The following is a 14,456-nucleotide window of genomic DNA, read 5'->3' on the forward strand; positions in this document are numbered from 1 at the left end:
AATAAAGTACATTCAGGCTATCCGGAAGGCCAAAGTTAGTTACTTTAAGGAGCAGTTCTCTCTCTGTGGGTCTAACCCCAAGAAGTTCTGGAAAACGGCGAAAGACCTGGAGAATAAACCCTCCTCCTCACAGCTGCCCATGTCCATTAATGTTGATGATGTGGTTGTTACTGACAAGAAGCATTTGGCTGAGTTCTTTAATCCACACTTCATTAAGTCAGGATTCCTATTTGACTCAGCCATGCATTCTTGCCCATCCAACACTTCCTCATCTCCCAGCCCTTCTAATGCGACTAGCCCTGATGCTCCTCCCTCTTTTCCCTGTGCCCCGCTACATAGCTTCTCCCTGCAGGCTGTCACTGAGTCTGAGGTGCTAAAGGAGCTCCTTAAACTTGACCCCTGGGTCAGATGGTTTAGATCCTTTCTTCTATAAGGTAGCAGCCCCTACAGTGGTTCCTCAATTAAAAGTTTCGAGCTTATGCCACAACAGTTTGTGGTAGATGATGGTAAATTGCGTCATTTTGTCATTGCGCCACACTATCACAAGGGGGAGTTAGAACGCTGCTCTATCGATAGTCTAAACTGTGGCACACATTGGGGGGGTTTCACACCTAGACGAGCTATTAGACTATCCTTTTGTAAATTAATGGAGATGTGAGTGTTTCGGTCCGAGAGTCTCTCTCCTCTGGCACTAGTCCTGATGCAGACTATCCTTTTGTATATTAATGGAGGTGTGAGTGTTTTGGTCCAAGAGTCTCTCTCCTCTGGCTCTAGAGTCCTGCATCAGGCAACAACAACAAAAATAGCTGGCGGGTGGTCCTGGAGTTGAGAGAGAACTTGGGTAAATACAATGGCGCAATTCTACTTAACATGTGGACTGCCGATTTTCGAAAAATAGGCACGGTGGGCTTTTGGTTTCTCTCTCTCTAAAAACATAAATAAATACTTCTAAATAAGAAACTGGCTTTATTTACCACAGTGTGAAAGAGTGATAGCCCCTCTATATAAAGTCCTTCTTTGCTGATGTGAAGAAGAAACTGAATGAAAGAGAGTCCAGTGAGGATAGTGAGGGGAAAAGGGTTGCCCATATTTTCAAGACATGAGTTACTTACTTTATTTATTTATTTTATTTATTAAATGTACGAGTTTATTTAGGCAATTTAATATATTTGTTTAGGCTTGGCCTATTTAGTAGGCTATTTTGCAGCATAAAGCTATATTTGTCAGCATTATGTTGAGCGACTCACTCATTTGTGGCTTTAGATCTAAATAAATAAGTACCAACATTCTTTCTGATCATCTTTAGTAAAGAAATGTTTTGACCAAGTTAATCTGCTCATGTTGTGTGTGTGTGTCTGTGTATGTGTTCAATTATTTGTGACATTGTGGTTACAATGAAGAATGGAAACGAAATAAATCAAATAAATCCTATTCATAATGAATAATCAGATGCGTGTTGCAAGCTTGTCATGTCCTTTTTATTTTTTAGACAATACAAAACATACACATAAAACAACAACTACATCACACCTGCCCAGACCTCACTCTCCGCAACATTACATTTACATTTTTTGTCATTTAGCAGACGCTCTTATCCAGAGCGACTTACAGTAGTGAGTGCATACATTTTCATACTCTTTTCATACTGGTACCCTGTGGGAATCAATCCCACAACCCTGGCATTGCAAGCCTCATGCTCTACCAACTGAGCTACACAGGGCACAAGGCCTCAAACTGCACCATTTTGTTTCTCTCTGTCACCCACGCACTTTCAACATTTGGATAATAAAGCATTTAAAGCATTTTCAGTTTTTAAGTATATGTTTTTTCAAGATGATTGACGAAAAAAGTATAATCCAACCCAAAGGGTATCTCACTGCACCCTTATATGTCATGTCTTGAAATATGCAGACAGACGGATTAAAAGTTAATTTCCATTGTAATACTTCTGACAGCCAACTTTCTAACTCTGTCCATAACTTTTGGACTTTATAACATTCCCAGTGGACATGGATTATTATAACCTAATGAAAAATTAACCTGGCAATCGAATTTAGTTTACTGCAGGCCTAAGTCCTATGGGTATAACTTTCTGAAGGAATGATTATATTGAAGATAGAAGCCACCTCTTAATGTGTTCCGAGAGCCGAACCGTTACCCAACAAAATAACATCAATTTATTTCAACATTCACACCTCCATTAATTTACAAAAGGATAGTCTAATAGCTTGGCTAGGTGTGAAAAAGAATCCCCCTATTTGTGCCACAGTTTAAACGACCGATAGATGCTGCGGTCGGAGTTGAGTCCTATTGTAAAGTGTAGCCTAATGGCCAAAAAGGGCAAACTTGCAATGTATTCAAGTTCTTTAATCCACACTTCACCTCATGGAATCATGTAGTAACCAAAAAAGTGTTAAACAAATCAAAATATATTTTATATTTGAGATTCTTCAAATAGCCACCCTTTGTCTTGATGACAACATTTGCACACTCTTGGCATTCTCTCAACCAGCTTCATGAGGTAGTCACCTGGAATGCATTTCAATTAACAGGTGTGCCTTCTTAAAAGTTAATTTGTGGAATTTCTTTCCTTCTTAATGCGTTTGAGCCAATCAGTTGTGTTGTGACAAGGTGGGGGTGTACACAGAAGATAACCCTATTTGGTAAAAGACCAAGTTCATATTATGGCAAGAACAGCTCAAATAAGCAAAGAGAAACGACAGTCCATCATTACTTTAAGACATGAAGGTCAGTAAATATGGAACATTTCAAGAATGTTGAAATGTTTCTTCAAGTGCAGTCGCAAAAACCATCAAGCGTTATGATGAAACTGGCTCTCATGAGGACCAACACAGGAATGGAAGACCCAGAGTTACCTCTGCTGCAGAGGATAAGTTCATTAGAGTTACCAGCCTCAGAAATTGCAGCCCAAATAAATGCTTCACAGAGTTCAAGTAACAGACACATTTCAACATCAACTGTTCAGAGGAGACTGTGTGAATCAGGCCTTCATGGTAGAATTGCTGAAAATAAACACTACTAAAGGACACCAATAAGAAGAAGAGACCTGCTTTGGCCAAGAAACACGAGCAATGGACATTCGACCAGTGGAAATTTGTCCTTTGGTCTGGAGTCCAAATTTGAGATTTTTGGTTCCAACCGCAGTGTCTTTGAGAGACGCAGTGTGGGTGAACGGATGATCTCAGCATGTGTATTTCCCACCATAAAGCATGGAGGAGGTGGTGTTATGGTGTGGGGGTGCTTTACTGGTGACACTGTCTGTGATTTATTTAGAATTCAAGGCACACCTAACCAGCATGGCTACCACAGCATTCTGCAGCGACACGCCATCCCATCTGGTTTGGGCTTAGTGGGACTATCATTTTTTTTCAACAGGACAATGACCCAAAACACCTCCAGGCTGTGTAAGGGCTATTTTACCAAGAAGGAGAGTGATGGTGTGCTGCATCAGATGACCTGGCCTCCACAATCCCCCGACCTCAACCAAATTGAGGTGGTTTGGGATGAGTAGGACCGCAGAGTGAAGGAAAAGCAGCCAACGAGTGCTCAGCATATGTGGGACCTCCTTCAAGACTGTTGGAAAAGCATTCCAGGTGAAGCTGGTTGAGAGAATGCCAAGAGTGTGCAAAGCTGCCATCAAGGCAAAGGGTGGTATTTGAAGAATCACAAATATAACATATATTTTTATTTGTTTCAGACTTTTTGGTTACTCCATATGTGTTATTTCATAGTTTTGATGTCTTCACTATTATTCTACAATGTAGAAAATAGTTTAAAAAAATAAAGAAAAACCCTTGAATGAGTGTGTGTTCTAAAACTTTTGACCTGTAGTGTAGTGCTGTGGTGTCTCTCTTGTCGTTTTCTATTTTTATCCCAGCCCCCGTCCCTGCAGGAGGCCTTTTGCCTCTTGGTAGGCCGTCATTGTAAATAAGAATTTGTTCGTAATTTACTTGCCTAGCTAAATAAAATAAAAATAAAAATGATAGAGGAAAGCTCCAAGCAATACATATCATGAAATGCCTGGGGATAATAAAATAAAAATATCTAATACATGCAATAGGACAGTGATCAAAAAATTATAATATTTAGGTCAATCAGCGAGGAGTGTGCTGGGTTTCTTACATGAATCCATGTAGGTTTGGATATTAGTTGAGTCAGGTTAAAGTCAAGACAAATATTATTCAAATTATCAGAGGCCGGGGTAAGCAAAACCCAGGTGAGAATCTCCTAAAATAACTAAGTCAGATGACAAGAATGGTTTGAAATGTTCAGAAATAACATCAAAAGCATCAGTCAGTGCAGCAGGCTGGCAGTAAATCCCAGCTACAAACAAATTTGTATTTTGGCATAAGGCCTTCAGAAAGTATTCAAACCCTTGACTTTTTACACATTTTGTTGTGTTACAACCTGAATTTAAAATTGACTACATTTAGATTTTTTGTCACTGGCCTACACACAATACCCCATAATGTCAAAGTGGAATTATGTTTTTCTAAATTTTACAAATTAATAAAAAATTAAAAGGGGCTTGAGTCAATAAGTATTCAATCTCTTTGTTATGGCACACCTAAATAAGTTCAGGACATAATAAGGATGAGCATGGACATAATAAGTTGTGTGTTTAACATAATTTAATTTTAAATTTAATGACTACCTCATATCTGTACCCCTGACATGCAATTATCTGTAAGGCTCCTCAGACGAGCATTGAATTTCAAACACAGATTCAACCACAAAGACCAGGGAGATTTTCCAATGCCTCGCAAAGAATGGAACCTTTTGGCATATGGGTAGAAAAAAAAGCAGACATTGAATATCTCTTTGAGCATGGTGAAGTTATTAATTACAATTTGGTGTATCAATACACCCAGTCACTACAAAGATACAGGCGTCCTTCCTAACGCAATTGCCGGAGAGGAAGGAAACCACTCAGGGATTTCACCATGAGGCCAATGGTGACTTTAAAACAGTTACGGAGTTTAACGGATGTGATGGGAGAAAACTGAGGATGGATCAACAACATTGTACTTCATCCACAATACTAACCAAATTGAGTAAAAAGAAGGAAGCCTGTACAGAATACAAATATTCCAAAACACGCATCCTGTTCGCTACAAGGCACTTACAAAAAATGTGGCAAAGCAATTCACTTTTTGTCCTGAATACAAAGTGTTATGTTTGGGGAAAATTCAATACCACTCTCCATATTTTCAAGCATAGTGGTGACTGCATCATGTTATGTGTATGCTTGTAATCGTTAAGGACTCTGGAGTTTTTCAGGATAAAAAAGAAACCTGGAGCTAAGCACAGGCAGAATCCTAGAGGAAAGCCTGGTTCAGTCTGCTTTCCACCAGACACTGGGAGATGACATCACCCTTCAGCCGGACAATAACCCAAAAAAGGGCAAAATCTACCCTGGAGTTGCTTACCAAGAAGACTGAATGTTCCCGAGTGGCAGAGTCACAGTTTTGACTTAAATCTGCTTGAAAATATATGGCAAGACTTGAAATCGGTTGTCTAGCAATGATCAACAAACAATTTGACAGAGCTTGAACAATTTTGAAAACAATATTGGGCAAATATTATACATTCCAGGTGTTGAAAGCTTTTAGAGACTTACCCAGAAAGACTCACAGCTGTAATCGCTGCTAAAGGTAATTCTAACATGTATTTAATCAGGGGTGTGAATACTTATTTAAATGAGATATTTCTGTATTTTGTTTTTAATAAATTTCAAAAAATTTCTAAAAACATGTTTTCACTTTGTCATTACAGGATATTGTGTGTACATGGGTGAGTTTTCTTATTTTTTTATTAATCAATTTTGAATTCAGGCTGTAACACAACAAAATATGGAATAAGTCAAGGTGTATGAACATTTTCTCAAGGCACTGTATAACAAACACTCCAACTTTTTGTTTTGTTTTGGGGATACTGACACTTAGAGAACATGATGCCACAAGTTGATTTCACATATATAGCCACCCCTCCCCCTTGGGCTAGGTCTCCGCGAGAACCAGAATATCAGGGCTCGTATCATGCACCCAGACATCAAGAAGGTCCATCTTTGATATCAAGCTTCGCAAATTTATGTGCTACATGATTTGAAAACCGAGGGGTTCGCCATATTTGTGGAATTCATAATACAACTAAGAACACTTTTCGAGTTAACAACTAGCTGCCAGGTTGAGGGAGGTATTCAGGGAATTAAGAGGAACATAAATTATGGTACTTACATTGGCCACACATCTACGGGACATAACATGCTTTCCATGTCCTCTGTTGCTAATTATGACAGGGAGGACTGGAGCACTAACAGACCCAGACCGTCAGTCTCTAAAACAGTTTGCAATGTTGCTGGAAATATTCCTGGAACCCCTGCGGTTAGGGTGAATCCTGTCTCTTTTAAAAAGCGCTGGTTGCTCCCATAGCAAATCAAAATAGTCACAAAAGGAAACATTCTTGATATTGAAGTTCCTTGAGGTAATTGTTTAGGGCAACGAGGCAGCTGAAACGTTCCGAACCCCTTTGATAGCATGGGAGGTGGCCACAGATCATTATTTTCTCCCCTGTGCTAACGAGGGTGTTTAAAACATAGTTTTGTAGTCCTCCCTCAGTTCCAAGTGTCATCCAAAGCGAATGTCATTAAACCCAACATGAGTGACGATGGTGCCAATATTGGAGTTATTGACCAGAACTGTAGGTAGGGAAGGTGGGGGCTTCAAACCAGGCCAGCCTAACTGCACCATCAGTGGATGGTGTCAGGAGACACGGTAGGCTGGTGGAATGGACAGGGGTTGTAGCCACTGGCCGGCTGCCAGCTGTTGGTCAATTCCCAGGAACAGAGCTGACTCCCAGGGCCAGTAGGTCTGCCTCCAGTGGGGCAAAACTGTTTGATAGCCAGATCGGATCTTCTAGGATAGATGTAGACCAGCCAGACTTCCTCCCTCCAGGACCTCCTATGCCTGGCTAGTGATCAGTCTCCTATGGGCAGCGAAGTGGAGTGGAACAGATCAACGCCGCCCGACTCGTCGGCACCCTGGCTGTAGGAGACACTCAAGAGCGAGATGCGATTCGCCTGGGATGCAGCTACGTCAGTGAAGTTTGATAGCAGGTCCTGCATCTACCGCAGCTGAGCTAACAACAGGATAATCTCTTCCTGAAGCTGCATGATGGTGATGCATATAGGGCAGACGAACCCCCGTCCATCGATCAGTTTCCCCTTTTTCCCTCCTCTTGCGTGGAAATCATCTCGCACCTTTCGCAATTGGGCCCAGCCATGTATAAAAACCCAGGTAGGCTAGCACTGCTAGTCTGCTAGCCAATAGGATCCAATCTCGGGTCAGGTTAGAGCGATCCCAGCCACAAGGGCTTACCGTGACGCGAGCTTGTAAGACTGGGTGGATAAAAACTTGAATCCAAACGCTAACTCAAACAATACGAAGACATAGATTAGACTAAAAACAGACTAAAACAAACTATGAATTCACACGCTAAACCAATCAAAAAACACTGGCAACCCACCAACCGTTCCCATGGGAACAAACATGTTTGGAGAAACACGTGAGAAAACATCAGAGGAATTGCCCAAACCATGCATGGACCTCCTATGTCATAGTCTGTTTATTAGATCTCACAGGCTGACCTCAACACAACCACACACATCCTTCAACCCCATCAGACATACATTACATCACTATAAATGGGTAAACTTGTTTTCATCACTATAAATTAGCAGACATGTGGAGATAATGTCCCAATAAGACCAGAAACCTCTTCTCCTACCTCACAGGCTGTTGTTGTGTGTGGTGCGCTGTGAAGCTCTCCGTGCACTGCTGGCTGCTGGAGGACAGTGACCTCCTGGACGAGCGCTGGAACCGGTTCCTCCGGTTGAAGTAGCTGCCCGCGGTGCAGGTACGCTGGCGCTTCCTCAGGTACTCCTTGTAGTTCTTGGTGAGCAGCGTGTAGAGGAAAGGGTTGATGCAGCTGTTGGAGTAGGTGAGGCAGGTGGTCAGATAGTTGATGTTGCGCTTGGCCTTGGTGGAGAGGTGGATGGAGGGGTGGAACTGACCCAGGAGCTGCCAGATCCAGAAGGGCAGGAAACAGGCCCAGAACAGCAGGACGATGGTAAAGATCAGGTAGAGGACCTGGAGAATAGAGATATTCAAGATGGAGTTAGAACTAGATCAGATAGAGGACCTGTTGGACAGGAATTTACAAGATTACAGCGATCAATCACATTCACTTGTTTTACCAAAGTATATTCCTTTGACACATCTAAATGATGGATAGGCAGAGAGATACTTTGTTTGATTGACAGAGAGATAGTTAGTTTGATTGACTGACCTTCTGGTTTGGTATTTTCTTGGTCTGTTTGAAGGTTTCTGTCTGAGAGATCCAGTAGGTGCGAGCCAGCCCGATGTAGAGAAAGCCAATGATCATCCCCGGAGCCACGATGCTGGTACAGAACAGGAAGGTGATGTACACCTTATAGGACAGCGGAGACATGGTCGGCTGGCACATGACCTTGCTACCCACCATCATCATCTGAATCCTGAGGATCATGGGTAAAGTCAGGACCAGGGAAGCCACCCATACAAGCACCGCGATTGCTTTGCGGTAGCTCTTGGACCGTTTGACTGTGTCCAGCGGTTTCAGCACGGCAAAGTACCTCTCCGTGCTCATGATGGTCAGCGTAAAAATGCTGGCGTGCATCGTCAGGAAATCCATACTGATCAGAATCCTGCACCCGGCATCGCCGAAATACCAACCTTTCAGGAAGTATGTGCAGACCACAAACGGAATGGTCAACAGATAGAGCAGATCTGCCAAGGCTAGGTTGATGATGTAAATATACATGGACGCTGCGGAACGCATGGAGTGACACATGACCACGAGGGTGTAGATGTTTTCTGGAAACGCCGACCAGACACATGAGGGAGAGTATACAGCCTATGGTGAAGGTGGCAGCGGTGTCTTCGGGAGAGGAAGGGGCGGAGTCAAAAGGCAGGTCGGTGGCATTGGGGATCCGCTCCACCAGGACCAGCAGGGGTTTCATGGATACAGTGGTCATTGCTATGGAGGGGGGCATTGGAGAGCAGAGAGATATAAGCAAGGGGAAATGTTATCAATCATTATTATTCAATTATATCTATTATTAGCATTTCTGCAGCAACAACAGATGTTCCATAGATATCATGGTGATTTCAGGTTATGGGAAGGGAGGAATGGGTAATACCGTGCCTTCAAAAAGTATTCATTCAACATTTTGTTGTGTTACAGCCTAAATTCAAAATGGATTAAATAAATACAAATCTCACCCATCTACACACAATACACCATAATGACAAAGTGAAAATATGTTTTTAGAAATATTTGCACATTTATTGAATATGAAATACAGAAATATTCAATTTACATAAGTATTCACATTTATTCACAATACATGTTAGAATCACATTTGGCAGTGATTACAGCTGTGAATATTTCTGGGTAAGCCTGCATATTAATCTGCATTTTATAATTTGTTTTATTCTTCAAGCTCTGTCAAATTGGTTGTTCATCATGGCTAGACAGCCATTTTCAAGTCTTGCCATAGATTTTCAAGCCGATTTAAGTTAAAATTGTAAACAGGCCATTCAGAAACATTCAATGTTTTCTTGGTAAGCAACTCCAGTGTATATTTGGCCTTGTGTTTTAGGTTATTGTCCTGCTGAAAGGTGAATTTGTCTCCCAGTGTCTGTTGGAAAGCAGACTGAATCAGGTTTTCCTCTAGGATTTTGCCTGTGCTTAGCTCTATTCCATTTCCTTTTATCCTAGAAAACTCCCTAGTCCTTGCCGATGACAAGCGTACAAATAACATGATGCAGCTACCACCATGCTTGAAAATATGAAGAGTGGTACTCAGTGATGTGTTGTGTTGGATTTTGCCTGAACATAACACTTTGTATTCAGGACAAAGTTAATTTCTTTGCCACATTTTTAGCAATTCTACTTTAGTGCCTTATTGCAAACATGATGCATGTTTTTGAATATTTTATTCTGTACAGGCTTCCTTCAGTTCACTCTGTCATTCAGGTTAGTATTTTGGAGTAACTACAATGTTGTAAATCCATCCTCAGCTTTCTCCTATCATATCCATTAAACTATGTAACTGTTTTAAAGTCCCCATTGGCCTCATGGTGAAATCCCTGAGCAGTTTCCTTCCACTCCGTCAACTGATTTAAGAAGGGCTCCTGTATCTTTGTAGTGACTGGGTGTATTGATACACCATCCAAAGTGTAATAATCTGCTTTTATTTATTTTTACCTACAGTAACTACAAATAGGTGCCCTTCTTTGCGAGGCATTGGAAAACCTACCTGGTCTTTGTGGTTGACTCTGTGTTTGAGTTTCACTGCTCGACTGAGGGACCTTACAGATAATTGTATGTGTGGGGTACAGAGATGAGGTAGTCATTCAATATCATGTTAAACACTATTATTGCACATTGAGTGATTCCATGCAACCTATTATCTGACTTGTTAAGCACATTTTTACTCCTGAACTTATTTAGGCATGCCATAAAGGGGTTGAATACTTATTGACTCAAGACATTTCAGCTTTTCATTTTTAATTAATTAATAAAAATGTAGAAAAACATAATTCTACATTGACATTATGGGGTATTGTATGTAGGCCAGTGACACAAAATCTCAATTTAATCAATTTAAAATTCAGGCTGTAACACAACAAAATGTGGAAAAAGTCAAGGGGTGTGAAGAATTTCTGAAGGCACTGTAAATAAATGAATATTTTCTTTAACGATCACTCCGCCAAGATCACCATTGGTTCCATGGATACCGTGGTCATCGCTGGAGAGAGGAGTGGAAGGCAGTGAACAAAATAGAGAACTTGAGAAGAGAGAAAGATTAGAGAGAGAGAAATGGGGGAGAGAGAGAATGGGAGAGAGAGAGAATGGGAGAGAGAGAGAATGGGAGAGAGAGAGAGAGAGAGAGAGAGAGAGAGAGAGAGAGAGAGAGAGAGAGAGAGAGAGAGAGAGAGAGAGAGAGAAAACATAGTGCTGGTTAAAGTGTTGCTAGATGGAACCAATTGGATTAACAGTGAAGTCTCCCAGACCAGCATTAAATACATCTAGCAGTAGACCTTCTGGTCTCGCTAATCAAGATCTGGAAATGTGAGTATAATTAGATACTCCTGGGCTACAACATTTGTGGCCCTAACCTCATTGGCAGGTTGCCCAGACCCAGATATAGCCAATTCCTCGACTAAAAAGTATTTTCAATGGAGATTCTCCATTGCCTTTTTAGTCCAGGAGTAGACATAAACTGGTTGAACTGGCTCTTAATAAATCTAGGACAATCTCCATGACCAATCTCCATGAAATCCAATGCTGATTATGCTTCTGTAATAGCACAATGAGCAGAACAGGGATGAACCCGACAGCAAATCCCCAGGAAAGAGAAACAAAGTAATGCTTTTTATAAAGAAGCTTATTTTATGGAGCATGAAACTTCTTTGTACGGACTTAAGTTCACATTCACTGCAATTCTATTCAGCAATTGGGAAATGCAATCATGTTCCAATAAATATGGTTAGGAGGGTCAATATAGTTAACTGCATTGACTGACTAGAATACAAATACAAAAAAAAGCTGCCCTAGTGGTAGTACTTTGGTTCAATACTGAGTACACTCTCAGAAAAAAGGGTTCCTAAAGTGTTCTTTGGTTTTCCCCATTGGAAAACCCTTTTTGGTTCCAGGTAGAACCCTCTGTGGAAAGGGTTGTACATCGAACCAAAAAGGGTTCTACCTGGAACCAGCCAAAGAACACTTTTAGGTTCTAGATAGCACCTTTTATTTCCAAGAGTGTAGGATCAGGATAATACCATATAGGAATCAGATAAGACATGGGTAGTTAGGGGGCGATCAACATAGATTATATTGGTCTGGTTATAAATTGCTTATAAATATAACTGCTATGGTTTGTGAACAATGAATTTAAGTGAATACAGTTACAGTATAAGACCTTTTGGTCTTGATGTCAATATAATAAATGCTCTCTCTCTCTCTCTCTCTCTCTCTCTCTCTCTCTCTCTCTCTCTCTCTCTCTCTCTCTCTCTCTCTCTCTCACACACACACACCACTAGCGGAGACGTGACGTTGAGGGACATACTTAATGTCTGGGAGTTAGACACTCTGATGCCCATTCAATTAACTACTATTTATCTGCTCTGACAGAGCCCAGCAGCCTGTTGGAGTGCCAGGTGAATGTGTGTCCGTGCCTTACCTTGATTGTAAGCCGCAGACAGACTGGCAGCCTGAACAGAAAGATTTAGCATCTAGCTCCGTTTGCACGTTGAATCATCACCTAGCTCACTCTGGTCCCCCAAATGTCACACATACTGCAGGTATGTCTAGAGCCATTAAAGTCCACACACAATCTTCAAGGAATCTGGTGATTCTTTGCATTTGAATTTAGATAAATAAAAAAATCCTGTGTCTTGAGTTTGGGTAAGAAAAATACTTTGCTATAACACCACTGTCTTTATTTTACTATAGTAAAAAGTATGTCAATCAAAAGGTGAATGAATCTGAGATCGGAAAAAAAAGAAACGAGATGAGCGCAGAAGGACAACGTGGGACGACGACGAGATGAGCGCAGAAGGACGACGAGATGAGCGCAGAAGGACAACGTGGGATGACGACGAGATGAGCGCAGAAGGACAACGTGGGATGACGTCGAGATGAGCGCAGAAGGACAACGTGGGACGACGACGAGATGAGCGCAGAAGGACGACGAGATGAGCGCAGAAGGACAACGTAGGACGACAACGAGATGAGCGCAGAAGGACGACGAGATGAGCGCAGAAGGACAACGTGGGAGCACATTTGGGTAAGAGCGAGACAAAAGGCGCGGTTAATCCGAGCGACTAGATGGACGATGAGAGCAAGGACAGAGGGATAGCGAAAGGACTAAAATGGAAATGAAGCGCAGAAGAACAACGTGGGACATGCACGAGATGAGCGCAGAAGGACAACGTGGGATGACGACGAGATGAGCGCAGAAGGACAACGTGGGACGACGACGAGATGAGCGCAGAAGGACAACGTGGGACGACGATGAGATGAGCGCAGAAGAAATACGCGAGATGAGCGCAGAAGGACAACGTGGGACGACGACGAGATGAGTGCAGAAGGACGACGAGATGAGCGCAGAAGGACAACGTGGGACGACAACGAGATGAGCGCAGAAGGACAACGTGGGACGACGACGAGATGAGCGCAGAAGGACAACGTGGGACGACGACGAGATGAGCGCAGAAGGACAACGTGGGACGACGACGAGATGAGCGCAGAAGGACAACGTGGGACGACGACGAGATGAGCGCAGAAGGACGACGAGATGAGCGCAGAAGGACAACGGGGACTAACGACTAGATGAGCGCAGAAGGACAACGTGGATGACACGAGATGAGCGCAGAAGGACAACGTGGGACGACTACGAGATGAGCGCAGAAGGACAACGGGACGACGACGAGATGAGCGCAGAAGGACAACGTGAGACGACGACAGATGAGCGCAGAAGGACAACGGGACGACGAGATGAGCGCAGAAGGACAACGGGGACACGACTGAGATGAGCGCAGAAGGACAACGTGGGACTACTACGAGATGAGCGCAGAAGGACAACGTGGGACACGACGAGATGAGCGCAGAAGGACAACGTGGGACGACGACGAGATGAGCGCAGAAGGACAACGTGGGACTACACGAGATGAGCGCAGAAGGACAACGGGACTACAGATGAGCGCAGAAGGACAACGTGGGACTACTACGCAGATGAGCGCAGAAGGACAACGTGGGACACGACGAGATGAGCGCAGAAGGACAACGTGGGACTACGACGAGATGAGCGCAGAAGGACAACGGGGACTAACGACGAGATGAGCGCAGAAGGACAACGCAGATGAGCGCAGAAGGACAACGGGACGACGACTAGATGAGCGCAGAAGGAACTACGAGATGAGCGCAGAAGGACAACGTGGGACTAACACGAGATGAGCGCAGAAGGACAACGTGGGACTACTGACAGATGAGCGCAGAAGGACAACGTGGGACTAATACGAGATGAGCGCAGAAGGACAACGGGGACTACACGAGATGAGCGCAGAAGGACAACGTGGGACTATGACGAGATGAGCGCAGAAGGACTACGAGATGAGCGCAGAAGGACAACGTGGGACGACGACGAGATGAGCGCAGAAGGACAACGTGAGACGATCGACAACGAGATGAGCGTAGAAGGACGACGAGATGAGCGCAGAAGGACAACGTGGGACGACTGACGCAGATGGAGCGCAGAAGGACAACGTGGGACTAACGACGAGATGAGCGCAGAAGGACAACGTGGGACGACGCACAGATGAGCGCAGAAG

The 14,456-nt window shown here is 43.1% G+C and overlaps 1 pseudogene; it reads right to left on the reverse strand.

Annotated features, from left to right (window-relative positions):
• Positions 1-7,802: 7,802 nt before the first annotated feature.
• On the reverse strand, positions 7,803-12,396 carry LOC121561362 (annotated as a pseudogene).
• Positions 12,397-14,456: the final 2,060 nt, after the last annotated feature.

This window comes from Coregonus clupeaformis, unplaced genomic scaffold (genome assembly GCF_020615455.1).
Source record: "Coregonus clupeaformis isolate EN_2021a unplaced genomic scaffold, ASM2061545v1 scaf0854, whole genome shotgun sequence".
In the NCBI taxonomy this organism is placed as follows: domain Eukaryota; kingdom Metazoa; phylum Chordata; class Actinopteri; order Salmoniformes; family Salmonidae; genus Coregonus; species Coregonus clupeaformis.